Here is a 10696-nt window from a genome sequence, read left to right as displayed (position 1 = left end):
TAAAGCATGACTGATAAAGAGTTTTGTTGAAAATAACAAGAGAAGAAAAACCCTCTGCCTTATTTCCTGCCCTGAGAACTTTTAGGCATTTCCTGTAGGTGCAAAAGATTCCAGGTGATATTGGCAATGGTAACTGCAATGGTTGAGGGGGCCAGGGAAGATTTTTTTAAAGCACTGATGGGATTTAAGAGCATAAGTCCCACTGATAGGTATTACATTCCTTAGCTTTGCCTGAAATGCCACACCACAAATAACACCTGGAACAGCAGATTTTCTGCATTATCCTTCATAACTGCAGGTGATGTTGGATTAGATTTAATTTTTTGGTTACACTAAGAATCTTTTTGCTTCTGCTGGGAATGAAGTTCTGCTCGGTCACCTCTTCTGAGTCCTGGCCTGGTGTTTCTGACAGTGCATGGGCTCTGAAACAAGTTGTTCTGTCACAAGAAATTCACACTTCCAGCCTTCTTCCATATTTTCTCTCCCTGGTGATACCATCCCTCTAATGTCTCCCCCAAAGACATTGAACTGAACAACAACAGATGTCACCCTCAGTACTCACTGTGCTGAATTTTGCTGGGTGCTGCTTTTTGATTTACAACTTTGTGTAAATAAATTCAGCACAGGTTTTAGCCTGCACAACCTCTTTGTGTGCTCTCACTTGCGTGGATGGGAAGCAGGAGATACACAAAGGCAATCACCAGTGCCACTGACTAGAACAGCTTGTTAGGAAGTTTACACCTGGCACAAAGGCACATGTGCAAGCTGCACTCTGTGCTCCTGGTAAAAAGCACATTTGGGAGCAGAGAATGACTGAAACAGAAGAATGAGTGTTTAGTCAGAGTCTTGCCCTTCCCATAGGGAGCCACATCTCCTTCCTGCCAGCAGTCATCTGTACACTGGAGAAAGCATTGAACAGCTACAACTCAGACACTGATCTGCTAATCCTGCTAATCCCATGCCCTGGTGTGCTCCATTAGCCTGTGAAAGACTCAAAGTTCCCCAAGCAGTGGCACTCTGCACTTCAGAAAGGTGGCTCACACACCTCCTCAGGCCCAGCCAAAGGGGAGCAGTAAACACAGCAGCCAAAGGACCTGCACAGCCATTGTGCCAAGGAAAAAACAAACTCCTTGGAGACCCATGAAAGATGGTCTGGTTTGTATCCACACACCAAAAGTCACTGCTGGTCTCTGTACATCAGGTCTGTCCCTCACTTAATCCCACAGGCCTCAGCAGCAGCTTTAACACACGGCCAAGAGAGCCAGGTACAGCAGCTACAGTAATGGAGTGAGAAAAACATTTTCATTTCTCTTTTGTCCCTCAACCAGCACTGCCAAGAGCAAGTATGTATTACCTTAGCCCACAAATACTTCAAACTTTCAATTAAAGATGGCAACATCAATGTGGGAATAGTAACTGAAAGAATCCTCTAATCCTACAGAAACTTGTAGGTAGCTAAAAAAGTGGCAAGATGCTGTGTGTGGATGCACATGTGTATGTCTGAGGAAAGGCACCCTTTGTACCAATAAACTTTAAAATATGATTTACGCTGTGCAGGCAGCAGCCTCAGACATCAAAGCTTCAGACTTAGTGCAGTGTCAAAAAACCATGAAGCTTTAAGGCTCGACCAAGCATCAACCCCAAGCTGAGGCAAAAGCTTTTACTCTTGAGACCGCTGACAGAATGGATTAGATTAAAAAAAAAAAAAAATCACAAACCCCACAGCTCTCTAAAACTGCTGGTAGAAAAATAAATTACCAAATGTATGTTTGCTCAAGTATGTCTTTATTTATCCTGCTGTATTCTACACATAATGCTTAAACTCTCTGCATTTTAAATGGAGGCTAAAACCAGCTGTATGTGCACTGTATATGTATAGTGATAACAAATGCATCCAGCAGGGACAAAGGTGTGCTTTTAATCAGAGAAATGAAAAAAAAAGACTGAGGTAATACTGTATTAGGCATTTTGTGTCATGCTGCAGAGTGGGCTGGCTCTAGGCAGCAAGGTACAGCCCTTTCCTTCATGCATGAGGTTTTACAGAGCCACAGGCAAGGCACCAGGGGTGCTGTACCAGATGTGTGGTCAGGAGTGGATCCAACAGCTGGGAACAGAGAGAAAATGCTCTGCTGCCTGTGCTGTGGTGGATCCTGGTGACTCAAGGACTACAGACTGCTCTGGTCTTTCTTTGGTCCAGAGAGCAGAGCTGTGCCTAAAACTACTGTGGTGCCAAAAGATGGGATCTCCTTGCGCTGGAAGAAGCTCATTCAGTAAAGAATTTATGGATCTAAATAGGGAAAACATCTTGGAAGTTTTATAATTTCTCTTTTATATATCAAAAATACGTCATGACAGAGCTCCTAAATGGTTATTTGAGGCCTCTCCCTCAATGTCAGTGGGAGTTCCATATCTGAGTGGCTCACAGAAACTGTACCAGATACTCACCCAAGCCTTTCACATGGTCTGTGAGAGAGGGGAAATTACTACAAATCCCTCTAGTGGGATTAGGGTCATATAATCCCCATATAAAGTCTTGTGGTTTCATCCTTAGATTTTGCCATGCTTTGGTTGCCAACACAACTGAACAGTTCAGCTTTTTGAACTTGTGGCAGCCTCTGCTCCGACTCTTTCTGTCAAAAAAGGCGTGGAATCTGTCACCTGGATTCCATACTCTTGTAGGAGAAGGTGACTGAATGGTGATCGGGGGACACTGCCTCACTTTCCACAGTGCCCTCAGCTTTACAAGCAGCCTGCACGTGAAGTGATAGCTGGCATTAACACTGCTTGCACAGCTCATCTGCAGGTCTGCTTCCAGAGGATTTCATTAGCATCAGGCTCCTCGTGCTCTGCACAGAGCAGGATTTCCTTCTCCCCATCAGGATTTCACAGGCCCATTTCCTGCTGAGGGATGCTGGTCACTGTTTCCCTCAGCTCCACTCCCCTCTCCATGTGCCCACAGACACCAACCCCTTTCTGTGTGTCTGTGTGGCAGATTTGCACACTTCAGAGCTCCTCATCCCCAGCCTGCCTGGGGCAAATCGGCAAAAATAATAAAGGGCAAACAACAACAACAACAGTTTTGCTACAATTCAAAAGCAACCTGAGTCCCTTCCTGTTGGTAGCTAAGCCCTGCTGCCGACAATTTGGAAGGGAAGACAAAGATGCAGGATAGGATGAAGATCCCAGTTAGGAGGCTGAGAGGCTGAAAAATGCCCTCTTTTCTGCCACTTATAAACACTGAGACCATTTAAGAAGCACTGCATTGTAATTTCTGTAACAGGGCAGCAAACCAAGTTTAGTGACATGGAAAAAGTTGTCAATAGGCCTCTACAGATCTGCAGGAGGACTTTAATTGGGTGAGAACATATCTCAGGACCAGGGGGGGAAGCTGAATTCTTTGTATGAGCAAAAGATGTTACTAGGCATGGTAGCCTTTGAGAAGGAAAAAACTTTTATTCCTTTTGTCTCTTTTATCATAAAAATCTACTAAACCACAAATTGTTCAGCTTTGCAATGAGAGTGCCTTTTGTGTCATTTATGTTACCCCACTGTGCTCTTATTATTAAAAGTCTTATGCTTAAGAACAGTACTTGGAAAAACATGTTCTTAAGAGCTTGAAAACACTCCCTGCAATGCTTTCTTCCTCTACTCCCACCCCAGAATCCCAACCAACAAGTGAATTTTGCATTCAGGCTCCCCCTCCACCCACCCAGTCACTTTTGTGAAATATTAATTCCTTCTCAGGTTCCAAAAAAAAAAAAAGAAATCTAACAAACCAAAACCACGAAAACCCAACCTATTGAAAAACAGCTTGAGACACTTTACTCCCTCCAGGAAATGCCATCCAAGACCCTTTGGGTGTCTGAAGAGCAGGAAAGTTACAGGGTGAGAGGTAGGAAAAGCTATTGCCCTTTATAAAGGAATGGTGAATGCGAAAGACAGTCAAGAAAAACCTGTCAGGACATGCAAATGTGCCTCAGCACACTGAAGTCTCTGAGTGGGGACTATGGCAATCCTGACTCTTTTGGGAGGAGCTGCCTGAGCAGGGTAAGCTGTCACAAGCTCCAGACTGGAGCAGACATCAGAGCAGTGCCCTGCTACATGCCATGATAAGCATCTCATCTCTGCTCTTCTTATTTTTTTATTTTATTTTTTTCATTCTAATTTAAATTATTGTCATCAGTGAAAAGTGCTGGACTACCTGAGCACCATGGGATAGACCAAATCTGAGAGATCTACCCTAGCCCAAGAAACAGAGGGGGAAGAAGCACCAGAACTGGCGAGTGATGATCTCTACACATTTAAGATTAAATTTAAAACAGTAGAAAGTTTTCCAATAGCATCCTACAAAGCACTCCCTAACAGAGCTGCTTCATTCAGCACAGCAGGGCAGTTCTGAACTGCTTCAGTCTGTGGAGAAGATTTGGTGCAGGAAAGCTCCAGAGCTTTTGGAGGCAGCTAAACCCGAGGCTCTGGTCCAGTCGCCACCAGACATGGCCACCACTGAGGATGTGACAGTCTGCACCAACAGCAAGGCCTGTGGAGAGATTGTGACAACATTCTTGGGGGCAATTCCAGCCTAGGAGACACAGAAACATCCAAAGCAAAGCCCTCCAGCAGTGAACTCTGTGGAGCTCACGGCTCACCTGACACTGAGTCTGCCAGGTAAATCCTCTGGCTGATCTGCCCTAAGGAGCCAAATTATTGTGGTACCTAAGGAAGATGAATTATTGTGGTACCCAAGGCCACAGCAACTGCCCTGTGGCAGAAAGGAAGCAGAAAATGAGGCTGTAGAGAGGACCATGCTGTCTGCATGGGTTTTTCAGACTGCAGATAGGGAAGGCAGATGTCAGGTGTGAGTCACTGAGGAGCAGTGGGTCTTGCCATGGCCTCCTCAGAGGCTGACAGAATTTCTAATCTGCCAGAAATGAATGCAAGCATATGAAAGTAGAATGAGCAAACACAGCTGCAAAGAAAAGAGAACAGGAAAAGGATTGATGACTTGGGGATCTCTCTTCTGATACTGTCCATCTCTCACTGAGAGTTCCATAGCAAATGATTTTTAATTTCCCAGATGTACATTCATTTCCCCTGAGAGTATCTTTTCAGAGACTCAGATAATACAAGCTCCTGTGTATCTCTGGGTAATATTTTGCCCTTTTTAGAAAGGACTTTAGACATGCAGATCTGAAGTCAAAATTGCATGCAACTGATCAATGTTCATGGTCAAACATAATCAAATAAGACATTTCTCCTCTGATTAATTTCAAGTGCATTGTCAAAGGTGGTACAGATAATATCAAATTCACATTGCAAGTGGAAGGAGGCAGCACAATGTCTCCATACTTTTCAGCTGTCAGGTTTGATGGGAGGGTAAGAATTGCTCCACTCTTGGCAGGGAGGAGCACATCTCACAAAGCCAGAAAAAAAGGAGGTGGTTTTCTTCATGGTTCACCAGTAGGGGACAGCCTTTTGCATATTCGTCAGATTAACATATTCTCGGATGGCATTTCCCAGGGGGAATAAAGTGTCTCAAGCTGTTTTTCAAGCTCCTGTGCACTGTCTGAACAGATAGTTATGAAATTGCATTGCTAATGCTTGCAGTGGAGAGGCTTCCTGTTCTCTGCTACAATGAAAGCGTTCAAGACATCGCTGCATGGCTGTCTCTAAAGGTAGAGAGCAGCTTGTTGTGTCCTAGGTAGAATGCCAGGCAGTGAAATGATGGGGCAGCAACCAGAGGATATTTCATGTGATGGAGGAGCCAAATTTCATTGTGAAAGCACATGCCAACTCACCTCAGCCAAACTGGTTGTGGTGCACTTTATTTACAGCACATCAGCAATACATCTGCTCTGTCTCTTCCAGAAATCTTCAAATCACCATCTCTGTCCCCCTCTCAGTTCATCTTCACTGTTTTCAGCTTTCCCCTCTCCCTCAAATGCTGCTTCCAGCCTTTTGCAAAATTTTGTAGTTCTGTACCAGGAAAAACAGAAACATTTCAGTCTCTCCAAAACCATCCCCTCTCCCCCTGCTGCTTTCCCCTTTCCCTCCATCCTATCGGTATTTATGAAAGGGGCTGGGGGGAATACTCTCAGGTGATGATATTAAAATGTTTACTAGGGCAGGTAGGTTTCACACCTTAAACTGTCCCAAACTCAGAAGCTAATAGGGTGACCAGCCCAAGCTACTCACAGGACAATTTCTCCTTCCCAGTTCCTCCAGTAGTGTAAATCTGTCCAAAATTCCTGTTTGTCACTCCTTGGTAACATGGCTCTTTCATTACAGCCATCAGTTTCAATTTCTAAGTCATCTTGTTCTGCGATCTGTTTACAGGCTTGACATGAATATAAAGGGACAAGGCTTAGTGCTTTAGTTTAGTATATATTTTTATGAAACCTATATGTCAGTAACAGTTGTTGCTTTGACTGATTAGACAACGTCTGAGTAAAATGATTAAATATGAATAACACAGGATATTTATTCAGACCTAATCTCCCTCTCTCAATCCTCAAGACATTATCTGTTGAGAGTTGCTAATGCAGAAAATGTTGCTCCTATCATCCAGATAGCAATATGAGCTATCCCATGTAAAATTTGATGGATATACTTCCTCACAGTGAGGTGGGAGGTGGGCAGAAGGCAGGGTTTCCAAAGAGCAGGTTTGAAACCCCATGCATCAGAGTTGTCAGCTAACTGCATATCAGATTTACTAACAAGACTTACGAGGGCAGGGATTTCTAATTTATCACTGTCTCACACTGGAAGGAATGCTCAAAATACATGACTATTTTAGGTAAGATCTGCAAATTAGTCTCCATCTTATTGCATCCCCCAGATCTGTACAGTGAAAACACCTGCAGTGTCTGGAGGGTGACAAAAAACTGCCTGCTTCAGATCTGCAAACAGCAAATAGTAACATCCCACTCCATTAGTCCAAACCTACCTTAATTTCATAATAAAAAATGGCCCATGTTTGGGACAATAAGCATCCACATCCATGATAGGTGCCCATTACATTTTTCAGTGTAGCTCAGTTCAGCACCACCATTCTGTTTCTCAGACAAAAATGTTTGCAGATCTCTTTGCCTGAAGGCTTCTTAGAGCAGGGTGGAAACTGTTACCAGCCAGCTCCTGGCCAGAAGTTTTGTCCTGATTTCACAGCTCCTCACTGACACTCCTTCCTCAGAAACCTGGGGCTGGCCAATGTGCATTTAGGGTTTTGCAGAGGCTTGTTTCCAGCCCCCAAACACATCCCTCAGAAGATGAGCTGATAGAAACACAGGAAAGATGGCCCCTAAACACCCAAAATGCCTTTAAGTCATGTTCAAATTCTCCCCCCCAGGGTATAGCTGAGGCCCAAGCTCTAAGTGCAGCACAAGTGCCAGGTCTGCTGCTCCTTCTCACCCTGCTTCAGCAGCAGATCTTGGTGCTTGATCTCTTGTTGAGTGATTGAAGGCAGAAACAGTGTGGTCACCCTCATGTTATTTAATGCTGTTTTTCCTCAGTTAAGCAATTAGCACAGTCACTGAGCTGTTTTACAGCAGGTGTTACCACTCTGAATTGTTCTACAGCTGTGCAGGATCAAAGAGTCACAAAGGGAGCCCAGTGTGAAGATCTACCACATGTTCCTTTAACTCTGCCTTGCTTGGTATTAATGGTTCTGACTGTGGTCATTAACTCTCTTTCTCTGTGAGATTTTTTATTTCTTGCAACACATCTGAGAGCTTTGTTCCAGACTAGCAAGCCATGACAGAGAGCCAGGGAAGATGAGACTGATGGAATATAGCCAAGGCTGTGGCACTGTCCTGCAGAAATATTTTAGCCAAGAAAGGAAAGATCTCTCGCTGCTTCAGTTAACATTATCACTAGTGTACTTAAGAGCCCTTAAGGATGTTTTGCTTGTTTTCAAAAGTCTAAATATGACCACATAGCTAGGGAGCCTTAAGAATTATAATATATCCTAAGGAAGCATTAACAGAATTGGCCCAATAAGGAGAAAACAAGTCAAAACTGAAACTGTCAGCTGAGTAAAATAATAAAAGCCTCCTCCTTCCTTCCAGAAATATTACAGCTGTAGTTGTTCCCATGTTCCTCAAGTTTAAAATTTCCTCCTGTAATAAAGGTTTTGCATCAATAGCTCTGTCTCAAATTGGTGTAAACTTTCAAAGGCACCAATGATAGATATGACATCCCAAAAGCTTTGGCAAAGGGCTTTCCAGAGCTTTATGAGCAGGTGCTGCTGCTTGTCTCTCAGAACTAGGACTCCAAAACATAACACACTCCACAGCCTATGGTGAGAGACAGGGAGGAACAGAAGGCAATGCTGGAGGGAGAGAGAGGGGAAGGAGAGGAAAAGTGTCTCCAGTTACAAAAGAGAAGTGGGAGAGCAGTGGTTTGAGAGCACCAACACACAGGGAGGATAAACAAAGCACACTAAAGTTGCATAAGATAATATGCAGCAGATAGAGCATGAGCACAGCCATGAGCTACTGCTTTAATTGTTTTGTCAGCATAAAAATGAATACATATTTTACCTACTTAAGTGGCACTATTAAGACTTCACAGAACTCAGGCCTTCCTCAATTAACCCCATCAGGCACTATGCATTCCAACAGCAGCTTCAAAGGTATGGATTTCCACTCTATTAAACTCTATTAAGCTAGTACAGATCATAAAACTGTAAACCTGACAACCTGATGATAGTTCATTTTATTTTTCTCTTTTCCCTAAGCCACTGTTCCTTTGCGCCTGTGTTTTGCCACTTGACATGATGGGCTTTGTTCTCTTACTTCAAGGCCTGAGTTACTTTTTAGAGATGTTCTGTTGTCCTGAACATCCTGATAAGATTGGGAAGCCCAAAGTCTGTGGCTGGGACTCAAAGACAGAAAGTGTCTCCTTGCAGTCTGTCCTCTCATGCAGCTCAAGAGGCACCTTTGATTGAGAAACAATTTCTTTAAACCTGAACAGTAATGAGCACAAAAAAGCAGTGAGGGTTTTCTGGGAGTGATATAAAATTCTCCCAGCAGTAAGGCAGAGTGTAAATTAGAAATTGTAGGGATAAACATTCTTTGGTTTAGCAAGGTTGATTCTTGTTTCTGTTGCACACCAGATTTCTCCCACAGAACATGCTCACAGTGAGACTCATGCCTTCCTTGGGGATAACTTGTCAAAGAGGATATGGATATGGATTCTATCATTTTTTCCTCACTGTAAGGACAGATGCTTGCTCTGACTGGCAGATCTAAAGAATGAATTATTTTTCTCTCTGCTGAGATAGATATGCTCCCTAGATAAATTTAAGCATGATCAACAGATATCTTCTTTAGAAGACTGACACAAAACTTGAAGAATGATGAACATGTCCCCTGGCAGGAACATCCTCTCTGCAAAGTAGTGACATAGAACTGGAAAAAAAATGATCTATGCTCCTTTCCCATTCCATCATTTTATTCTGTGCTCTACACCTCTATCAAGGCAATCATAAGATGAAGGCTTGAGACAAAGTAAAAATATGGTATATTGCCAAATAGTTTAAATCGTATTTTTGGCTTCTCCCTTGTCCATTATTCCTTAGGAAGAACTTTGTTCCCTGGCAACTGGAGGTTGAGTGTTACTTCCATGCTGTACAGGGAATTAAGAATTTTGTTTGTAACCTCTTCTTAACTCCACGTATTCAGGGCAGCTCAGAGAATAATGTTCTTTACATTGTAGAAACACCAGAGGAAATAAAAATTGGTCCAAATCCTGCTGTGCTACCTATGAGCCAGGAGACCTTGCCAGAGCTCCACAGCCTGCCCAGGTTCTGCTCCTGAAGAGAAGAAACCAGCTGTGATAGGAACTGTCCCAGGGATCCTCCATGGTCACCATCCTCCACTGAAGAGGACATGGTCAAAAATTACATGGGAAATGTCATTTCAGCCCTTCAACCTCCAGCCTAAACAGGACAGAATTTCCTTCCTAAATAGGACAGAACCTCCCCCTCCCATCACTAAAGGAAGGAAGGAGAGGTATTAATAAAACCCCAAAAAAACCAAAACCAAGACACAGCAGACACTCCACCAAATCTCCTCAAGGCTATGACAGTGGAGAAATTATAAACCCTAGAACCAAGGAGGGAGGGAGAGATGAAAACCCAGTCAGATAATGGTCTGATAATGGGCTGATAATTCCCCCACTCCATTGCCTCCTTGGGCACCTGAGCACACACCTGGGCTCGTGTTCAGCTGCTGGGGGGTGACCAGCACCCCAAAGTCCTTTTCTGCTGGGGCCACTTGCCAGGCACTGAAGATGTGATGCAGCAATAGCACAGCAACCTGCACACCTACAGCAGCCTCACTGAAGCACTGGAGTACCACCAAAACCCTGACTTAACAACCTCTCTCTTGTGTTTTATTTGGTCTTCATTTCCACTCACTTTCATCTGTTTCAATTCATATTGTAAATAGTTCTGAACATAAGCTAGCTTTATTTGTTTCTAACACTCACTGGGTGCCCAGCTCTAATGATCATCACAGCCATTAATGACTCAGAGGATTCTGAGTTCTGGCTGCACTTAAAAGAACTTCAGATATCTCAAAGCATGGAAATTGATAGTTGGGGCTTTCAAAATATTAATTAATATCTATCCCACTGCTAACCCCTAACTTTGTCCATTCCCCCTTACTTTTTGAGGTGTGTTTATTCTCTCCAATCAGTG

The sequence above is a fragment of the Zonotrichia albicollis genome, chromosome 7, assembly GCF_047830755.1.
Source record: "Zonotrichia albicollis isolate bZonAlb1 chromosome 7, bZonAlb1.hap1, whole genome shotgun sequence".
In the NCBI taxonomy this organism is placed as follows: domain Eukaryota; kingdom Metazoa; phylum Chordata; class Aves; order Passeriformes; family Passerellidae; genus Zonotrichia; species Zonotrichia albicollis.
Note: the sequence above shows the minus strand (reverse complement) of the source record.